General features: G+C 41.6%; 1 protein-coding gene across 3 annotated transcripts in view; it reads left to right on the top strand.

Annotated features, from left to right (window-relative positions):
• Nucleotides 1-22,549, top strand: part of ptprg (protein tyrosine phosphatase, receptor type G) — a 357,095-nt gene that overhangs the window by 179,971 nt on the left and 154,575 nt on the right. The gene's annotated exons all lie outside the window — the stretch shown is intronic.

The raw sequence follows: 22,549 nt of genomic DNA, 5'->3' as shown, positions 1-22,549 counted from the left end.
CTGTGCTCGACAGATAGAAGACGTGTTCTAAGCCTTAGAACACATCTTCTATCCGCCGAGCGCAGGCCACGCCCTCCTCCGCATCGCAGCCGGCATCCTTGGGACCCACTCTACATTGCCCCTGTGCTCGGCGGATAGAAAACGTGTTCTAAAACTTAGAACATGTCTTCTATCCGCCGAGCGCAGGCCACGCCCTCCTCTGCATTGCATCCGGCATCCTTCTGACCCACCCTACCTTGCCCCGTAGCATCCGTGGCCAAACATATTGTATGGCTCTCACGGAATTACATTTTGAAATATGTGGTGTTTATGGCTCTCTCAGCCAAAAAGGTTCCCGACCCCTGGCCTATATGTATGAGGAAGGGAAGAGGAGCCATGTATGGCCTATATGTATGAGGAAGGGAAGAGAAGCCATGAATGGCCTATATGTATGAGTAAGTAAAGAGGAGCCTTCTATGGGCCAATGTATGAAGAAGGGAAGAGGAGCCATGTATGGCCTATATGTATGAGTAAGTAAAGAGGAGCCTTCTATGGGCCAATGTATGAAGAAGGGAAGAGGTGCCATGTATGGCCTATATGTATGAGGAAGGGAAGAGAAGCCATGAATGGCCTATATGTATGAGTAAGTAAAGAGGAGCCTTCTATGGGCCAATGTATGAAGAAGGGAAGAGGAGCCATGTATGGCCTATATGTATGAGTAAGTAAAGAGGAGCCTTCTATGGGCCAATGTATGAAGAAGGGAAGAGGTGCCATGTATGGCCTATATGTATGAGTAAGTAAAGAGGAGCCTTCTATGGGCCAATGTATGAAGAAGGGAAGAGGTGCCATGTATGGCCTATATGTATGAGTAAGTAAAGAGGAGCCTTCTATGGGCCCATGTATGAAGAAGGGAAGAGGAGCCATGTATGGCACCATTGCATCTCTGCATCATTTTCCCAGAATATCCTGCTTGGGCTGAAGCGTCACAAACCCTTCAGCATTAGATAGTCTCAGGAAATAGCAGCTGCTTGTATTGCCAGTTATGGGCTATTACTGCTACATTTCATCGAGAACTGTGAGTTTGACATTTGGCATCAACCACTTTCCAACAGAACTTCTGCCTTCGAATAATTCCCTAGTTTTGTGCTGTTAATTGGCTTTTTCTCCTTGTCCTTTTGGCCGGCTTGTATCTTTTTTTTTTCCGTTTCTTTTCTTGGATGCGCTCTTGTACCAATGCGCTTAAAAGGAGATTTGCCATGAATGGAATTAGACAGCCAGATGTGGGCTAAATCTGCAAATGGCTATTTGTTCCAGCGCGCTTGGCCCCAGGGAAGCGTAGAACAATCGCTGACTCCTCGCTATTCCTTGATGTATAGGGAAGAAATTGGGCCTCATTAAACGCGCAGAGCCATACTTGATGCTGGAATTTCATTCTGCTTCATACGCTCTGAATGTTCTCTGTTGCTGGACATCTGCTCCAATATGCACAGTTATGCACTTATGTCACTTGGTATTGGATCCGAGGATCCCATTAGCGTCCGATCTGCAGAATTCCGGCCCCGACGGCCATTCCTGGGCCTCGACTGACTCTTTTTACTGTTATTTGCTGAGCTTCTCTACCCTAGTTTGCTGTAACAGATGCAGATTGTTAGCATTTTAAACTTGGTTAAACACAACCGATCGTTATCGCATTTGGACGGCTGTCTCTTGGCCGCTTAGCAAGGATTTCCAGACTGTGACCAGAAGTTGTTTCAGCCAGCAAGTCATATCCTAAGTCCATGATTAGAAAATATGGACTGAACATTGGCAAAGGTGCCGTGTCTAGGGCAGGGGTCCCCAACCTTTCTTACTCGTGAGCCACAGTCATATATAAAAAGACTTGGGGAGCAACACAAGCACCATAAAAGTTAATGGAGGAGCCAAATAAGGGCTGTGATTGGCTATTAGGCAGCCTCTATGCACCCTATCAGCTTACAGGGGGCTTTATTTGGTAGGAAATCTTGTTTTTATTCAACCCAAACTTGCCCCCAAGTCAGGAATTCAATAATAACTCCCTGGTTTGGGGGCACTGAGAGCAACACCCAAGGGGTTGGGGAGCAACATGTTGCCCCCGAGCCACTGGTTGGGGATCACTGCTCTAGGAGAAGGGTTTTTCTGTTATATTCCTGTTAAATGTCTTCCCTGGCTTCTATAAAGTCTTCATAATGTTTCTTGTACATTTACTGTGCCCTATAAAAGGAATTGTTTAACTTTTCTGCTCATAGTCATCCTTGATCTTTTCTAGCTCTCATGTTTGGTTGGTCTTATTATCCCCAAACAATAGGGGTCTTCTCTTAGTTAGGGGGCAAGGGATAGGTATAGCTGATTAAGGTTGTTGAAAGAACATCTAGTTATAGGGATCAGTGATAGGAAAGACAGACAAGCTCCCTATGATTGCTGACAAATTGTAAAATAATTTTTATGGTGTTATTTCTAAATGACGCTGTTACACAGCAAATTCCCTCTGCCATTTAACCTTTTATTCTTGAACCAACAAATGTATTTGTAGCTGTAATATTGATGTGTAGGCGCCATCTCAGTGCCTTGTGCCTGAGTCTGAGCTTTCAGCCAGCGCTACACATTAGAACTGCTTTCAGCTAACCTATTGTTTCTCCTACTCCCATGTAACTGGAGGAGTCCCAAGCCGGACTTGGATTTCTTACTATTGAGTGCTATTCCGATACCTACTGGGAGCTGCTATCTTGCTCCCTTCCCATTGTTCTGCTGATCGGCTGCTGGGAAGGGAGGGGGGGATATCACTCCAACTTGCAGCGCAGCAGTAAAGTGTGCCTGAGTCTGAGCTTTCAGAAGGAGCCAGCGCTACACATTAGAACTGCTTTCAGCTAATCTATTGTTTCTCCTACTCCCATGTAACTGGAGGAGTCTCAAGCCGGACTTGGATTTCTTACTATTGAGTCCTATTCTGATTCCTCGGGATTAGAGGTCTTTCCATAGTTTGGATTACCATTAATTCAAACCTTAAGAACCAGTAGGATTCCTTTGCCACCACACATGGAATCCTGCAGTTTAGGTACCATTAACTATACAGGACAGTACTGATTGCTTTTTGCTTAAAATGGAAAATGGCCTAATTTTGGAAGTGTAGATTTCATGCATATCCGTATGGACGCAAACAGTTAACGTTAAAATCACAGATAAATAATTTGTTCACGTGTATTTTATCTTTGTTTATGCCAGCCTAATTTATTGAAGAGCATGGGCCCACTTTAACTTGAGGATTAGAAGGTTCTTATCCGGAGCCCCGTGAATTGCCAACTAATTAAAATTAAGTGTACAATATCCATTTTGAGTGAATACATTCACTTTAAGGATCGGAGAAGAGCACCTGAGACCAGACGCGGGCAGCCTTCTCTCCGTCTGCGGCACAGCCTTGAGCAACATGATTCATTTGCAGCGGGACACAAGTGATTGGGCCGCTAGTCATAACATCCCGAGGACTCTCTTTGAGGTCATGGGTTTTAGACCTTGTCTAGTTTAGCTGCTGGTTTAGCTAGTTTAGTTACATAAGGAAGCAGTGTCGGTCCCACCGGGATCCCAGGAAACTCCCAGTGGGCCCAGGTGTCAGTGGGCCCTCCTGCTCCTGACCATTTGGCCTGTTTCATGGCCATTCCCTATTTCTGAATGGGAACAAAGAGGAGAAATAGATGGAAGAATAGATGCTAGCATGTAAATAAAAGAGTAGGAGAATAAAGAGTTTGGGCGAGGAAAGAAGGAAAAATAGTTTGGAGAGTGGGCCTAGGGTCTAAGGCAGTGATCCCCAACCAGTAGTTCATGAGTAACATGTTGCTCCCCAACCCCTTGGATGTTGCTCCCAGTGGCCTCAAAACAGGTTCTCATTTTTGAATTTCTGGCTTGGGGGCAAGTTGTGGAGTCATTAAAACCCACTGTAAAGCCAAACAGAGCCATCTATAGGCTGCCAGACCACATAGGCGCTACCAAATAGCCAATTATAGCTCTTATTGGCACCCCCAGGAACTGTTTCCATTGTAATGTGGCTCACGGGTATAAAAGGTTGGGGATCCCTGGTCTAAGGGTTTCTGGTGGGCCCCAGGGGTCCGAGTCCAACACTGTAAGGAAGGGTGCTACTCTCTTATACACTGTGGCATCTTACAATTGATCCCGGTTCTTGCTTAAAACCCAGATACCTGGCTAATACCCTGTCAGCCAGTGTCTGACTGGGCCACCAGGATACCAGGAAAATTCCCGTTGGGCCCTGGTGTCAGTGGGCCCTCTTGCTTCTAACCATTTGGCTTAGGGGCAAGTTTTAGAGTCACTAAAACCCAGTGTAAAGCCTAACAGAGCCTTCTGTAGGCTGCCAGACCACACAGGGGCTACCAAATAGCCAATTAAAGCTCTAATTTGCACCCCCAGGAACTTTTTCCATGCTTGTGTTGCTCCCCAACACTTTTTCCATTGGAATGTGACTCACGGGTAAAAAAGGTTGGGGACCCCTGGTCTAAGGTTTTCTGGTGGGCCCCTGGGGTCCAAGTCTGACACTGCAAGCTAGGATGCTACTCTCTTGTACACTGTGGCATCTTACAGTTGATTCCAGTTCTTGCTTAAAACCCAGATACCTGGCTAATACACTGTCGGTCTGGTCCACCAGGATACCAGGAAAACTCCCGGTGGCCCCTCCTGCTTCTGACCATTTGGCCTGTTTCATGGTCATTCCCTATTTCTGAATGGGAAGAAAGAGGAGAAATAGATGGAAGAATAGATGCTAGCATGTAAATAAAAGAGACTTAGGGAATAAAGAGGTTGGGTGAGGAAAGGAGGTAAAATAGTCCGGAGAGTGGGTCTAGGGTCTAAGGTTTTCTGGTGGCCCCTGGGTTCCCAGTCCGACACTGCTATTCTCTCATACACTGTGGCTCTTTAAAATGCTTAGGTTCTGTTTGGGTGAAGTTCCCCTTAATTTTCATTAGTGTTTTCCATAGTTTTTCATAACCTGTTCACAACTACAGATGGAGTGGCTGAATTTTTAAATCTGGTTGACATAGCGACACTGCTTTCAATATTGTATCAATGGGTGGAGCTGAGTAAGTCTTCTCCTCTGTAAGCCTACTAAGGCTTCTATAGCTCAGGTTCATGTCCATGTCCCTTATGGGGAACCCTATCAAGGAATTGTTGCAATGGAACCGCACATTAAATTCTTGAAGAGGGGTCAACCATTCTCCCAACACTTTGTGTGGCCACAAAGCCGACTTCCTATGGTGTTGTAAAGCCTAGTTGGCTGAAATCATGTAGAACGTCTACGTCCATCAACTCATGGTCAGAATCCTTGACCTTCTGGATAAATAAGTTCATTTGAAGATACAAATGACATTTTTATTTGCCAATAACATCAAAAATGGCCATTCGCGCGTCAACAGATTAGAATTATTTTAAGACGACTCGGTGGTATTTAAACGCAAGGTCATTGGATGATTTATGAACAGAACCTTGACATTGGTTCTTCAAAGACCACGAGATGAATTAGAAAGAGAAGTAGCTCTAGTAAATAACTAGCCGTTGATTGTCACACGTGTAGCATGAAGCTCAAAGGGCAGGACATTACATTAAACAGGCACCCTGGTTTTATTAGTGGCCTGATAATTAATTATTACCCTTCATTATAAATTCTCTTCCAGGAGATAAATATCAACTTCATTTAATCTGTAGCTCCTTCTTCAGAATGCGCTCTTTATATATTACGCCTCTAGTTTAATGTGAATGTAGATGTAGGTCAGAAAGGTCTGAGGGAAATGATCATCTTCTGTCCTAAATGGTACAGGTATGGGATCCCTTATCCGGAAACCAGATATCCAGAAAGCTCCGAATGACGGAAAGGCCATCTCCCATAGACTACATTTTAATCAAATAATTCAGATTTTGAAAATTGATTTCCTTTTTCTCTGTAAAAATAAAACAGGGGTAATAATAATAATAAGGGGTAATTATATCTTAGTTGGGATCAAGTACAGGTACTGTTTTATTATTACAGAGAAAAGGGAATCATTTAACCATTAAATAAACCCAATAGGGCTGTTCTGCCCCCAATAAGGGGTAATTATATCTTAGTTGGGATCAAGTACACCTGTATTGGGGGCAGAACAGCCCTATTGGGTTTATTTAATGGTTAAATGATTCCTTTTTCTCTGTAATAATAAAACAGTACCTGTACTTGATCCCAACTAAGATATAATTACCCCTTATTGGGGGCAGAACAGCCCTATTGGGTTTATTTAATGGTTAAATGATTCCCTTTTCTCTGTAATAATAAAACAGTACCTGTACTTGATCCCAACTAAGATATAATTACCCCTTATTGGGGCAGAACAGCCCTATTGGGTTTATTTCATGGTTAAATGATTCCCTTTTCTCTGTAATAATAAAACAGTACCTGTACTTGATCCCAACTAAGATATAATTACCCCTTATTGGGGCAGAACAGCCCTATTGGGTTTATTTCATGGTTAAATGATTCCCTTTTCTCTGTAATAATAAAACAGTACCTGAACTTGATCCCAACTAAGATATAATTACCCCTTATTGGGGCAGAACAGCCCTATTGGGTTTATTTCATGGTTAAATGATTCCCTTTTCTCTGTAATAATAAAACAGTACCTGTACTTGATCCTAACTAAGATATAATTACCCCTTATTGGATGTAAAACAGTCCAACAATGTTTTATTGATTTCCTAGACTTAAGGTATGGAGATCCAAATTATGGAAAGACCCCTTATCCGGAATACCCTTGGCCCTGAGCATTCTGGATAACGGGTCCTATACCTGTACATTCCGAGGTCTCCTTTTCCTCTTTAAATTCTTTCTTTCTCAAATTAAGCCCAATTCGGAGCCTTTGAAGACTTTGCCATTTACATGATGAGTTGTAATTTGCCTTTGTATATATATATCTCACCAGATTGTTTGTGTGGTTTTAGTTTTTTTTTCTTTGCTCAAGTAATCTGGGACATTGTTGGATAAAAGTGCTTAATCACAGATATTGTTTAAAAGGGCAAGGAAATCTGTACTTAACATTTACCCATATTCATAAAAAATAAAGAATTTAAGGTCAAGTCAAGCAAAGGTTACCGTGTCTCGCAGCGCGAGAAATAAATATAAGGAATATTCTATGGGTCTTATTCTTGGAAACGTCTCATTAGGATTTATTTCATAGTATGAAGCTAATTTTTTTTTTTATCTTTTGCCTCTAATTACAGGAGCGCAATTAGTGAGGGCTATGGGTTTCATTGGTTCCATTCACTGGTTCTGTTTCCAAGGATTTTATCCTACTATAGCACCTCCTACCCATATGTATAAATACAAATATACAGAGAAGGAATGTTCTGGGCACACAATAAGCTGTACCCCCATACTGTACTGTCTAAGGGAAACACTATGGCACCTCCTACCCATATGTATAAATACAAATATACAGAGAAGGAATGTTCTGGGCACACAATAAGCTGTACCCCCATACTGTACTGTCTAAGGGAAACACTATGGCACCTCCTACCCATATGTATAAATACAAATATACAGAGAAGGAATGTTCTGGGCACACAATAAGCTGTACCCCCATACTGTACTGTCTAAGGGAAACACTATAGCACCTCCTACCCATATGTATAAATACAAATATACAGAGAAGGAATGTTCTGGGCACACAATAAGCTGTACCCCCATACTGTACTGTCTAAGGGAAACACTATGGCACCCCCTACCCATATGTATAAATACAAATATACAGAGAAGGAATGTTCTGGGCACACAATAAGCTGTACCCCCATACTGTACTGTCTAAGGGAAACACTATGGCACCTCCTACCCATATGTATAAATACAAATATACAGAGAAGGAATGTTCTGGGCACACAATAAGCTGTACCCCCATACTGTACTGTCTAAGGGAAACACTATGGCACCCCCTACCCATATGTATAAATACAAATATACAGAGAAGGAATGTTCTGGGCACACAATAAGCTGTACCCCCATACTGTACTGTCTAAGGGAAACACTATGGCACCTCCTACCCATATGTATAAATACAAATATACAGAGAAGGAATGTTCTGGGCACACAATAAGCTGTACCCCCATACTGTACTGTCTAAGGGAAACACTATGGCACCTCCTACCCATATGTATAAATACAAATATACAGAGAAGGAATGTTCTGGGTACACAATAAGCTGTACCCCCATACTGTACTGTCTAAGGGAAACACTATGGCACCTCCTACCCATATGTATAAATACAAATATACAGAGAAGGAATGTTCTGGGCACACAATAAGCTGTACCCCCATACTGTACTGTCTAAGGGAAACCCTATGGCACCTCCTACCCATATGTATAAATACAAATATACAGAGAAGGAATGTTCTGGGCACACAATAAGCTGTACCCCCATAATGTACTGTCTAAGGGATACCCTATGGCACCTCCTACCCATATGTATAAATACAAATATACAGAGAAGGAATGTTCTGGGCACACAATAAGCTGTACCCCCATACTGTACTGTCTAAGGGAAACACTATGGCACCTCCTACCCATATGTATAAATACAAATATACAGAAATACAATTGATATATTGATTTTGGTGTAGTTTTTCTTTGATATTGTTGAATCATTTCAAAGCAAAACAACTTTTTTGCTATAATTTATATGCTACACATCTGGAGATGAGATAATTCAATGATCATCAGTGGAAAATGAGCTGAATTTAATAAAATCCCCAGTACGACGGCTGATTGGAAAATGTGTCCATTAAAATCATTCAGTGTAATTTGGTGATAATTGGCTGGATAATAATAATCCTGTGTTAAATGCAACTGGTCTAATGCAGCCAAAGGGCAAATATCAACTCAACCGTGTGTTGTGGCCAATGGAGAAATGGTGAACAAAAAACTTAATTTAGGGAGGATTTCCATTCTAAGGCAAAGTAAACCTTGAGGTTTTGTTTATTTTTTAACCCCTATGGACCCTCTTGGATTCTCCACTCTAGAGGTTGGGCAAAAATGCTTTCTCCAAGCTTTGCTTCCCCTTTGCCCACCCTGCAGTACTGGAACAAGCCCCCGCCGCGGCATATTGAAATGTTCATATTAAAGCTCCAATTTAACTTTCCTTCTGAGATAGCGAAGGCGCCGGTATTTGCGGTTAAACTCATAGCGAGCGGCGAGTTAGCCGTGTTGCCTTTGGATATCCTCTCCGTTCTATTAAATGATGGTTCCCAAGCCTCCTGTTCTAGGAGATTGTTATGCAGAATGGTGGAGCGCGTATTCGCTGAAGTCTTAAACTAATGTACGGCTAGCCGCTCCTCAAACACCAACACGTTCTGCTAGAATATTTATTTTGAAGCTTTGCCTTTACACTTTCCAAATATTTGATGGCTCTTAAGGAGCCACCGGGCCCATTTATTCTATTTCTTGGGTTTTTTATGCGACACGTCCTTTGTAATTGGAAATGTTTTATGCAGGTAAACATAAAAATAGATTTTTTTTTACATTTATTTCCTTTTTAAAGGGTATCTTTCACCTACAGATGCAGCCAAGTTCCTTTACCATGTTGCATTACGTCTAGTGATGAGTGAATTTTTTGCCAGGCTTGGATTCGCGCCGAATGTCCGCATTTCGCAAAACCTTAGTGAAAATTCACCGCGGAAAAAAGTGCAGGCGACAAAGAAATAGCCGGGGGGCGACAAAGAAATAGCCGGGGGGCGACAAAGAAATAGCCGGGGGGCGACAAAGAAATAGCCGGGGGGCGACAAAGAAATAGCCGGGGGGCGACAAAGAAATAGCCGGGGGGCGACAAAGAAATAGCCGGGGGCGACAAAGAAATAGCCGGGGGCGACAAAAAAATAGACATGGTCGAAAAAAAAGATGCGGCCGACAAAAAAATAGACATGGTCGAAAAAAAAGATGCGGCCGACAAAAAAAGACATGGGCGACAAAAAAGTCACGGGCAACAAAAAAAAATCGCGCCACAAATGCGTTTTGCGAATTTTTCACTGTTTCATGAATTTTCTTGCCATTTTGCAAATTTTATGGTGAAGCGAAATGGAACAGATTCGCTCATCACTAGTTATGTCTCTTCCAGTTCACCAAAGTTCGCCACCAGGTGGCGCATGGTCTATGGCGTTTTCTATTGTGTTTTGCTAGCAAGTCTTTGCACTCTAGCACCACCTAGAGGCAGGATTTAAGACTTAACTAATGGTGTCTGGACATGGTGAGACCAAATGTAAAACCTTGCTGGCTGCATCTGTACCTTTTTGTAAAATGCCCACATTTTCAGTGTTTCTTTCATAAGAATATGCCTCCTTGCATGAAGTTAAGGGTTTCTGAACCTGTGTTGCACAGGTGCCTAATTAAATCAGGGTGCAAAACGTAGCTTTTAATTAATTAGATATGTTCTTTTAATTACTGTTGACTGTAGGAGGAAATTTCAGTGTAGATCATGGTGAAGCTAGATTGCATGGTGACCCTATATTGGGCTTCAACCACTGCTCAAGAATTTCTTCATTAGAGATGATCTGTGGTTGGTTTTTGGGGGAAGAAGTCAAGATAGCAGTGAAACATGCAATCACTACGTCAGCAATTCATGCCCTGGTATGGGAATTTTCGGATATGTGAGGAAGATGAAGGTGGAGCCTACAGCATAATCTAAAGGAGATACATCCATCTCTGTCCACTTGTCGCCCAATGTAGTATCCAGGGTGGTCAATAAATGGATGTATTTAGACATACCTATGATAGATAGGTGAGCCTTCAGTGTTTCTTGTTCTAGATCTGGAGTTGACTTGTCTACAGACAGGCATCTAGCCCTTGGCCACCCTTGGAACACCTCCTATTTGTACAAACCCCCAAATATTATCTCTGAATTCACCACCATTGAGCATCACAACTTATGGCCAATCATCCCAGGCTACAATAGTCATCTGGGCAATAAGATTTCTCTTCTACCTACAGATGTGTCTTAGCGTATTATCCAATGTAGCCTGAGGAACCTATAAAGGATATCTGTGGCTAATCCTAGACAGATATTAATGTTATACCACAGGCTATTCCCAGATAGATAAATATCCCACTGCAGGAGTTTATACCATACCTAGAACTGTGATCATAAGAGACATTTCCATGTTGGCCTCCATCTTTGAATGTAGCCCTTTGAAAGCCTTAAGCACAAAGGGGTTAATGTCCTACTTTGTAACATTCCATTTTCCATGGCGGAACATACCGAGAACCGAGCTTATTATTGTCTTCAACTTACTCCGACCTTTTTTAACCACCCATTAATTAAAACGCAAACGTAGGTGAATCGCCTGCACGTTTCAAAGAAAACCGATGAATTATTCATGGCGAGTGTATATTTTGATGAATAATGGATGGGGGCGGGGGGGGGGGAGAAAAAAAATGCTCTTCCCCTTCATGGTATGTAAAGTAAATTGTAAAATCTTAATAACATGTTTATAGGGTTTGTTGTGCTTTTTTTTGTAATAAGGGGGGGGGGGGGGGGCGTAGGTATATATAATAATAGGTATATAATTTTTTTATTATTTTCTCTGTAATAATAAAACAGTACCTGTACTTGATCCCAACTAAGATATAATTACCCCTTATTGGGGGCAGAACAGCCCTATTGGGTTTATTTCATGGTTAAATGATTCCCTTTTCTCTGTAATAATAAAACAGTACCTGTACTTGATCCCAACTAAGATATAATTACCCCTTATTGGGGGCAGAACAGCCCTATTGGGTTTATTTAATGGTTAAATGATTCCCTTTTCTCTGTAATAATAAAACAGTACCTGTACTTGATCCCAACTAAGATATAATTACCCCTTATTGGGGGCAGAACAGCCCTATTGGGTTTATTTAATGGTTAAATGATTCCCTTTTCTCTGTAATAATAAAACAGTACCTGTACTTGATCCCAACTAAGATATAATTACCCCTTATTGGGGCAGAACAGCCCTATTGGGTTTATTTAATGGTTAAATGATTCCCTTTTCTCTGTAATAATAAAACAGTACCTGTACTTGATCCCAACTAAGATATAATAACCCCTTATTGGGGCAGAACAGCCCTATTGGGTTTATTTAATGGTTAAATGATTCCCTTTTCTCTGTAATAATAAAACAGTACCTGTACTTGATCCCAACTAAGATATAATAACCCCTTATTGGGGCAGAACAGCCCTATTGGGTTTATTTAATGGTTAAATGATTCCCTTTTCTCTGTAATAATAAAACAGTACCTGTACTTGATCCCAACTAAGATATAATTACCCCTTATTGGGGGCAGAACAGCCCTATTGGGTTTATTTAATGGTTAAATGATTCCCTTTTCTCTGTAATAATAAAACAGTACTTGTACTTGATCCCAACTAAGATATAAATAATCCTTATTGGATGCAAAACAATCCTGTTGGGTTTAATTAATGTTTTATAAATTTTTTTAGTAGACCTAAGGTTTGGAGATCCAAATTACGGAAAGACCCCTTATCTGGAATACCCTTGGTCCCGAGCATTCTGGATAATGGGTCCTATACCTGTATCAGAATTATTGTTTGTTTGTAAGTGTTATGTTCCCACCTCGCCTAAACAGATACCTAGTTCCATATATGTTGGTATAATTGGCGCACATTATCCATTGGCTGCTATCAGTTGGCGCACCCGTATCCTATAAATACAAGTATTATTGCACCCAGAGAGTAGGCGTAAACTGCGTTGAACTTCCATGATTTGATCGCCGTGTATCCCTGCATTTTGCCGGGCCCAGTAGTGCGGATAAGGAAGGGAGGGAAGACGAAACAGATTGTTTCCGGCAAATATGTTTGGGATTCAGAGCGTAAACGAAGTGGATGTGGAACAGATTGACTTTTTCACCCTGGTAAAATGTTGGTTCAATAAAATGTTTTTTTTTCCCTCTTCCCTCAGTGATGGTTTTTATTTTGAATGGGCCATAAACGCAATTGGAGCAGAACATATGTACTGAGAGAGACAAGGCCGTCTCGGGTGTTTCAGTACCTTTTGGAGAGAGGTAGTACCTGGGAATAAATGCGGATTGGTTCTATAACTTTCTACAGCAAATGTGTATTATTTGGCTTTCCCTTTTCCCCTACTTCCATCTGTCTAGCAGTTAAACTATCATCCCATTATATTCTCTTTAACTCATCCATATTAGTTATTACTATGACTTTATGGCTTTCTATAGAGCTTTCTTTGTGACTTGACATGTTGAGATAAAAATTTTGTGCCATTCATGGAAGTGCTGATCCACCAAAGGGTTGTTAATCTAGGAAGCCAATAATATACTCTACTCTGTGTTTTCTTGGAAGGCGTGTTTAGTTCTCATAAAACCCAATGGGTTTGCTAGAATCTCTAATATCTGTATTGTGTTCCCCCTTCTGGTGAATCCATAGACACCAAGGGGCTGTTAATCTAGGAGGCCAATAATGTGATCACTCTACGAGTTCTTCTACCTCTGGTTTTATCACAGTGGCCTAGTAGTATATGTCAAAGTGTGTTTTCTTGGAAGGCTGAGTGTTTAGTTTTCACAAAACCCAATGGGTTTGCTAGAATCTCTAATATCTGTATTGTGTTCCCCCTTCTGGTGAATCCATAGACACCAAGGGGCTGTTAATCTAGGAGGCCAATAATATACTCTACGAGTTCTTCTATCTCTGGTTTTATTGAAGTGGTCAAGTAACTGCATGTTAGTGTGTTTTCTTGGAAGGCTGAGTGTTTAGTTCTCATAAAACCCAATGGGTTTGCTAGAATCTCTAACATCTGTATTGTGTTCCCCCTTCTGGTGACTCCATAGACAACAAGGGGCTTTTAATCTAGGAGGCCAATAATGTGATCACTCTACGAGTTCTTCTACCTCTGGTTTTATCACAGTGGTCAAGTAAATATATGTTAAAGTGTGTTTTCTTGGAAGGTCAAGTGTTTAGTTCTTACAAAACCCAATGGGTTTGCTAGAATCTTTAACATCTGTATTGTGTTCCCCCTTCTGGTGAATCCACGGACATTGGTGGAAAATAATGAAGAATTTAAGAGGCTTAGATGCCCCCAAAATCAGACGCTGTTGTATATTCTCAAATAATAATACATTGGCTAATGGGAAGCCAAACAAACATTTAAACCTCTTCTTTGGTTTACAATGGAGTGTTTCTAGGATATCTAGATGCTTTGCCCAATATTCTACCTATCATGGCCCACATTTGGGTCTATTGAGAGAACACCAACCACTTGGAGGCACTTGGAAACGTATCAACGTTGTCTGGGATGGTTCAAGACTTTATTGGTTATTGGAAATTAAATGAAAGATGGTTCTTTTTCATAGGGATGTCTCCACGGTCCCCAAAAAGAATATCCATGTTAAATGATTGTAAATACTCAAGGGAGGGGTCAGGCAGTGTTGTGTAGGACAATCTATGGAGGCTTACAGTGGAATACTACAGTTTTACTGTAGCTCATTCCTTAGATTTGGTAGTTGTACAGGCTGCATTCTAACGTTAATGTCCGAAGTTGCCCAAAATCGATTTTTCTGGATCAAAACACATCATGGAGCAACAGTTCCAGGGAGTTCTCAGGTTCTCAGGCTCTCGAAGTGCAACCAATCACTGATCTTTTCATCGTTTAACTAGCAAAGGAGAAGGATCGTGGAAACACATTTCATATAAGCTACATCTCAGAAAAATAATAAACTTTCCAAATACAATTAAACATTCTTTACGTTGTCCAAAATAATCAAATTACTCCACTATCTCTCTCTAAAGGCTGTCTCTCTACATGCAGCTTAGTGTCGGAGTTAGTTATTTTTCAAAGACAGTGGGTTCTATCAACACTGTTGATGTATTTGACCTAACTAGGCATGCAACTTATCCGTTATTTTTGGGTTTGGCCGAACCTGGAATCCTTTGAAGTCGTCTGAATACCGAACTGAACCAAATCCTGCTGAAGAAGTCTTGGCGGAATCCTGGATTCGGTGCATCCCTAGACCATCGCTGTATTTTTGCCTGGGAATACATGAAGTGTTGCATTCTGTCCATAATTAAAAGGCCGTGTAATAATATATTAATGATTTCCGTTGATTGCAAAGACGGCGGCGACTATCTCGCTGTTCCACTGGCACCGTTTGACTTACAAACCGCATTACTAATTCATTTATTTCCTACCTATTGACTTTGCTGAAAGGAACAAGTCACTTTGAGAAGCTCCTTCGTTTTCTCCCATTAAACCTGGGAACTCGCCTCCCCGTTTTCCGAGGGTTTGCGAGCGAGATTGTCGCAATTTGATTTATATAAATGAAGTGACTTGGAGACGGCGTCCAGGTATTATGTTAGTGTCTATGGGAAGCCGAGTTGGATCAGACATCTACAAGCAGTAAGTACATAGCTGCGGGTTATAGAATAGATTGTTCTGTCTGCTTTTTACACAGTCTATTGATTTTGGGAGTAAATTGCAGCCGATCAACTTGAGTAGAAACAGTCACGGGCTTTGGGCTGTCATGTGTGTTTAACTGCTTAGACGCCAGATCGAGTGCAGAGCACATTTACTGAATGAGACTGGCTGTGAATTCCATTGAAGGGAACACAGGCCCTTTATGTAACTAGTAGTGATGAGCGAATCTGTTCCGTTTCGCTGAAAAATTCGCAAATTTTTAAAAAGATCTGTGAAACGGTGAAAATGTTGTGCGACAAAAAAAATTGTCACCCGCGACTATTCTTTTGTCGCTTGCGGCTATTATTTTGGCACGCGGCTATTATTCCGTTGCCCGCGGCTATCATTTTGTTGCCCGCGGCTATTATTTTGTTGCCCGTGGCTATTATTTTGTTGCGCAGCTATTTTTTCGTCGCCCGCGGCTATTATTTTGTTGCGCGGCTATTATTTCGTCACCCGGCTATTATTTAGTCGCACGGCTATTATTTTGTTGCCCGTGGCTATTATTTTGTCGCCCGCGGCTATTATTTTGTCGCCCGCGGCTATTATTTTGTCGCCCGCGGCTATTATGTTGTCGCCCGCGGCTATTATGTTGTCGCCCGCGGCTATTATGTTGTCGCCCGCGGCTATTATGTTGTCGCCCGCGGCTATTATGTTGTCGCCCGCGGCTATTATGTTGTCGCCCGCGGCTATTATGTTGTCGCCCGCGGCTATTATGTTGTCGCCCGTGGCTATTATGTTGTCGCCCGTGGCTATTATGTTGTCGCCCGTGGCTATTATGTTGTCGCGCGACTATTATGTTGTCGCGCGACTATTCTTTTGTCGCCCGCGGCTATTATTTTGTCGCCCGCGGCTATTATTTTGTCGCCCGCGGCTATTATTTTGTCGCCCCCCGGCGCTATTATTTTGTCGCCCCCCGGCGCTATTATTTTGTCGCCCGTGGCTATTATTTAGTCGCACGGCTATTATTTCGTCGCGCGGCTATTCTTTTGACGCCCACGACTATTCTTTTTTGACGCTGGCGACAATTTTTGGACATGCTATGAAACCGAATCCTTTTAAAAACCACCAGGATTCGGGAGGATCCCTAATCAATTAAAATTTGTTAGAGCCCCACACAACACAGAAACCCCTAATATCCCTATCCCTGTAATCTGTTCCTTCAAGCAGTAGGAATAAATCCCATTTTTATATGCTGAAATCCAGCTGCAAAACAGTTCTTCTCTTTCTGCATCATTTGAAATCCTGGCAGGGGAGGAGGGACTAAAACACTGATGTTACAAATTGTAACAACTTCTCCCCAGCTTACAGACAGCATGCAGGAACTACATAACCCACAATGCATTGCACTGGGATGTTCCTTTCCTTATTGACATCACGTGTGCAGCAGGGAATTGTGGGATTGTGAGGAGGCCGGCTGAGGACTGACTACTATATTTCTTGTCTGTATGTTCCTTATGTACAGACATATTGCTTGTCTCTACTCATACTTAATCCAGAGAATATATTGGAAAGTCCATGTTTGTCTATAAGGCTGTATCTGAAATTAGTTGTAATAAATAAAACCAGTTTGGAATTTCTTAGTCTGACAGTTATGTTGCAATTTGATTCAATTTTTTTCAAATTAACACTCCAGCTGTTCCCTGAAAACCTTTCATCGGCTTTAAATTAGTGATATCACACTCGGTGGGTCCATATTTGTTATTGGTGAAAATGTAGTAGCCGCTTAACCCATTAATGGGCACGGGAAACACGATTTTGGTACCGAGTGACACAACGGGATAGAATCGTGTCATTAGGTCTTTCATTGGTGCTGGGTTCAGCGAATCAACGATCGTGTTCTCAATTCGAGTTTTTTTTTCGAATTCAGGGTATGGTTCGAAAACTCGAATATCTGGTATTAAGTGCAAAAAACCCAAAAACACAAATGTAAATCTTCGAAGTCAATGGGAGTCAAGCCATGTTCTCAGAATTTTTCGATTTTTTTTCGAGCTTGTAAACTCCAAAAATTTGTGATATTCAAGTTTTTTAATAAGTTTTCCTTTTTAAAAAATAAGCGACCGTATGTGAGTTTATTCGGTTTAGATAAACCAACTCGAGTCCACAAACTCAAAAAGTGATAAATAAGACCTTTAATGTTCTAATGAGGCTCAGAGGTACCAGCACGGGCCAATTGTAGCTGTCGATATGGGTCCTGTGTAGGGGCAAAAACGAGGGGCCTGCCCGACCGATATCTGGCCTGAAATTGGGCAGATATCCATCGGGCAGGTTAAAAGATTTAGTCGGATCGGGGACAGCATTGGCTCGTTGATGCGCTCCCCGAACCGACTGTACCAGTGCCGCCAATATAATTGATCATTTGGCCCCCATGTAGGATCGAATTGCCTACCTTTGCCCGATATCGCCCACCCTCTCAGTACAAGTGAGAGAATACAGGGTTATGGGAGATAGCTCTTAGTACAAGTTGCCCCAGGGACTGGTCCGATTGCCATCTTGGAGTCAGGAAGGAATTTTTTCCCCTCTGGGGCAAATTAGAGAGGCTTCAGATGGGGTTTTTCGCCTTCCTCTGGATCAACTAGCAGTTAGGCAGGTTATATATAGGCATTATGGTTGAACGTGATGGACGTATGTCTTTTTTCAACCCAGCTTACTATGTATGGCGACCTTTAGGCCTCCTAGTTTTTGTCCAATCAAAATACGCCACTTTGTGATTGGGTACATGGTTCTAAAGCTTCACAGTTGGATGTTCCATCTGTCTAGTGAAAATATGCTTGCAGCTCATCACATCTGCAGTATAAACAAGGTGGGTGGGTGTAGAAGGTTCCTGTTAGAGTTGGCAGTTGGTTCTGCAAATATTTTGAGCGGTGAATGTTCAGATGCTCTTATTAGTCATTGGCTGATTCCAACCTTGCAGAGGTTTAATGCTCTTATTGGCTAGAGGTTGGTCTAGCTCTGTGAATGGTTCAATGGTTTTAAGATCAGCTACAGGTTGGGCTAACCCAGGGGTGCCCAGACTTTTTCCCCCCGCGGTCGACTTTTGGCCCCTCCCCACGTATGTATGCGACGCAGCATATGTACACATACCCAATAAAAGTGTGGAACCGCCACACTTCCGCCTTTCCCGGCTTTGACGCGATCCACCAAAAATCCACGGGGGATCGACTGGTGGACCGATCGATGTTTTGGCCACCCCTGGTCTAACCATATGAATGCTCCAATGATCTGATAGCCTACAGGTTTCTTGTCCAATCCAAAAGACGATTATAGAATGATGGAAACAATAATGGGCTTCTTTATCAATTTTGTGAGTTTGTAAATTCGAGTTTGATTTTCTAAATTGAATAAACTCACATATTAAATAAATGCTCGCTTATTCATTAATGTGGAAAACTGATTTGAATTAAAAAACTTGAATATCTTAAATTTTGAAGTTTACAAACTTGAATATCTTGAGTTGAACTTATGGCTTGACTTTACCTAGGACAACTCCCATTGACTTCTATAGAAACTCACTTCTAGATAGCGAGACGTTTTACGTTCAAGCTTTTGGGGGGTTTTTGCACTTAATAACTACTAGATATTCAAGTTTTTGAACCATAATTTGAAGTTGACTGTTTTTAGCACAAAAAAAATCTCTAAAGCAAATCAAACTCAAACGCTGATAATTCTTCCCCTATGATCAGATGCTCTAGGTTCTTTCTCCAGTTGATCTAGAACAGGGATTCCCAACCTTTGATGAGCCACACAAGCATGAATAAAGTTCTTTGGGGATGGCAAATAAGGCTGCGATTGGCTATTTGGTAGCCCCATGGGGACTGCTGGCCTGCAGGAGGTTCTGATTGGAGTAAAACTGATTCTCTGGGCTTCCAAAGCTTGCCTCCAAGCCAGAAATTTCAAAATGGCACCTACTTTCCCCACTGGGAGCAACATCCAAGGGGTTGGTGAGCAACATGCTGCCCCCGAGCCACTGGTTGGGGATCACTGGGCTAGAATTTTTCTTTAAGATGCCAATGTTTTACATTTTTTTAGAGGGTTTTGTTTACCAGGCATTCAAGTTTTTGAACCATAATTTAAAGTTGAGTGTTTTTAGCACAAAAAAATCTTGAAAGATGCTCTAGGTTCTTTCTCAAGTTGGTATAGAACAGGGATCCCCAACCTTTCTTACTTGTGAGCCACACTCAGATGTAAAAAGTGTTGGGGAGCCACACAAGCAGGAATAAAGTTCTTTGGGGGTGCCAAATAAGGGCTGTGATTGGCTATTTGGTAGCCCCATGTGACCTGCAGGAGGCTCTGCTTGGACTAAAACTGTATCTTTGTGCTTCCAAAACTTGTCTCCAAGCCAAAAAAGTAAAAATGGCACCTACTTTGAGGCCACTGGGAGCAACACCCAAGGGGTTGGTGAGCAACATGTTTCCCCTGAGCCCCTGGTTGGGAATCACTACTCTAGAACATACCTAGATCTCTTTTGCTGCATAGATATTTCTGATTCGTGACATTATTTTTATATAATCTGGCCCTTGATGGATAATTGGATCAAAGTTGGACACCATTTCCTTATAGGAATAACGGATATTCAATAAAAATGTTCCTCCTTAAATATGATATTCCTCCTTAAGTTATATTCCTCCTTAAATATGATATTCCTCCTTATGATATGTTCCCCCACCACTAATGATATTTCAAAATCCATCACTTCTATTTTTTCTAAGCCCAATTCATTGACTTCTCCAAAGAACTAAAACTTTTTGGTCCAAGAAGGAAACGATCCTTCTCCCCTAATCAAGTCTTGAATTATTCCGAAGCACAAAGCCTGTAGCCATCTGGGGTCCCTCGTCTTCCATTAAAGCCTTCATTTTCCCATTTATCACATTAATCAATGACTCCCAGACACACTTTTCCATAAATGCCACATTATAAGGATAGGAGTTAATTTGAAAATAATAAATTGAGATGATCCACGTCGCCACCGAGCTGGCAAGTCGACTCCTGACAGCCCCGCCGTCGTAAATCCCGTTTTTTACAATGTTCCATAGCAACCATAAGGGATTTTTAAATACATAAAGTTTACAAGAACACACCATATCTCTAAATGGCTTTTACATACATAAAATGGAGATTGATGGCTCATTTATTTTAGATTGTTCGTGAAAGTGCTCCTTGCCAAACTGGAAGATCTATTATCTCGCGGAACCGCAGTCTGTAAGTTAAAAAAAAAGGAGAATTAGTGTCTTGTGGAATCGGCAAATCAAAACTGTGTCATTTCCAAATTCCGATGTCAGAATTGAGAAGTTTTATGGCCGCGCAGCTGTTATTGTTTCTGTTGATAGAGGGGAATTTCTGTCGCTCCTGTTTTCCCTTGTTTGGCACATATGAAAATGTAGAGGAACCCCTGAGAAAATCTATTCTGATTGGTCAGCGGAGGATGTGGGTTGGAAAAAGACAAAATCAATCAAGTTCAACCACTCATCATCCAAAACAGTCCTACCCAACCCCCTAAGGGGAGGTCTCTAGTTCCTTGTTCTTCTCTATGGGGAAAAAAGATCACCCCAATATTGTAATATTATTCATTTGTACATTTTGGGGAAAAAACTACAGACATGCCTGAGATTAGCCAATTGGCACAGGGATTAGAGTAAGTAGTCAATATCAAGTACCAATACTATGGCTCAGACTATGCTTTTGGATCTTTTGGTCTTTCCGTAATTTGGATCTCCATACCTTAAGTCTACTAAAAAAATCAATAAAACATTAATTGAACCCAATAGGATTGTTTTGCCCCCAATAAGGGGTAATTATATCTTAGTTGGGATCAAGTACAGGTACTGTTTTATTATTACAGAGAAAAGGGAATCATTTAACCATTAAATAAACCCAATAGGGCTGTTCTGCCCCAATAAGGGGTAATTGTATCTTAGTTGGGATCAAGTACAGGTACTGTTTTATTATTACAGAGAAAAGGGAATCATTTAACCATGAAATAAACCCAATAGGGCTGTTCTGCCCCCAATAAGGGGTAATTATATCTTAGTTGGGATCAAGTACAGGTACTGTTTTATTATTACAGAGAAAAGGGAATCATTTAACCATTAAATAAACCCAATAGGGCTGTTCTGCCCCAATAAGGGGTAATTATATCTTAGTTGGGATCAAGTACAGGTACTGTTTTATTATTACAGAGAAAAGGGAATCATTTAACCATTAAATAAACCCAATAGGGCTGTTCTGCCCCAATAAGGGGTAATTATATCTTAGTTGGGATCAAGTACAGGTACTGTTTTATTATTACAGAGAAAAGAGAATCATTTAACCATTAAATAAACCCAATAGGGTTGTTCTGCCCCCAATAAGGGGTAATTATATCTTAGCTGGGATCAAGTATAGGTACTGTTTTATTATAATGGGTTTCCGGATAAGGGATCCCATACCTGTACCAATGGCTGTTATCGTTAGTGTGAGCTCTTGGGCCAAAATAACAGGAGAAGGCTGAGTGCTCTACAGATTTTGTCTGTGTGCATCCACCAAAATGATTGTTTTCATTTTACATTTCTGTATTGTGTATCCCCCCCCCCCCTTAACATATGGGTTTATGGAACGTTCCCTAATTGATTTGTCATTCAGCGGAACCTCTCATTTTGAGCGAGGGCGATGGAGGAAAAACAATAATGAAAGAGCCGCCGACGAGGGGGCCAAACATCTATTTATTTCTAAAAACCTTTTGCCCCCGACCTTGGCGAGCCGTCACATTTCCATTTGCAGTTGGCAGCTCCCGTACGCGAAATCCTCATTTGATGCCAAATTCCCAGCCCTGCGCCCACATACTCTGGTTATAACAAATGAGTTAATCCAGATCCTCCTGGGGGGGGGGGGGGGGATATATATGTATGTATGTATGTATATCTTTATTTATAAAGCACTACTTATTGTATATACTAGATTATAAGCCTAGTTTTTCAGCACCCAAAATGTGCTGAAAAACTCACCCTCGGCTTATACTCGAGTTGGGTGCCATGGGTCCCTCCAGACTAGCACCCTCTCTCCTTTGTGTGCAAATCACACCCCAACCAGACCCTCCAGTGCCCT

This window comes from Xenopus tropicalis, chromosome 4 (genome assembly GCF_000004195.4).
Source record: "Xenopus tropicalis strain Nigerian chromosome 4, UCB_Xtro_10.0, whole genome shotgun sequence".
NCBI lineage: Eukaryota > Metazoa > Chordata > Amphibia > Anura > Pipidae > Xenopus > Xenopus tropicalis.
The sequence above is the reverse complement of the archived record's forward strand: the minus strand, read 5'-3'. Positions and strand labels throughout refer to the sequence as shown.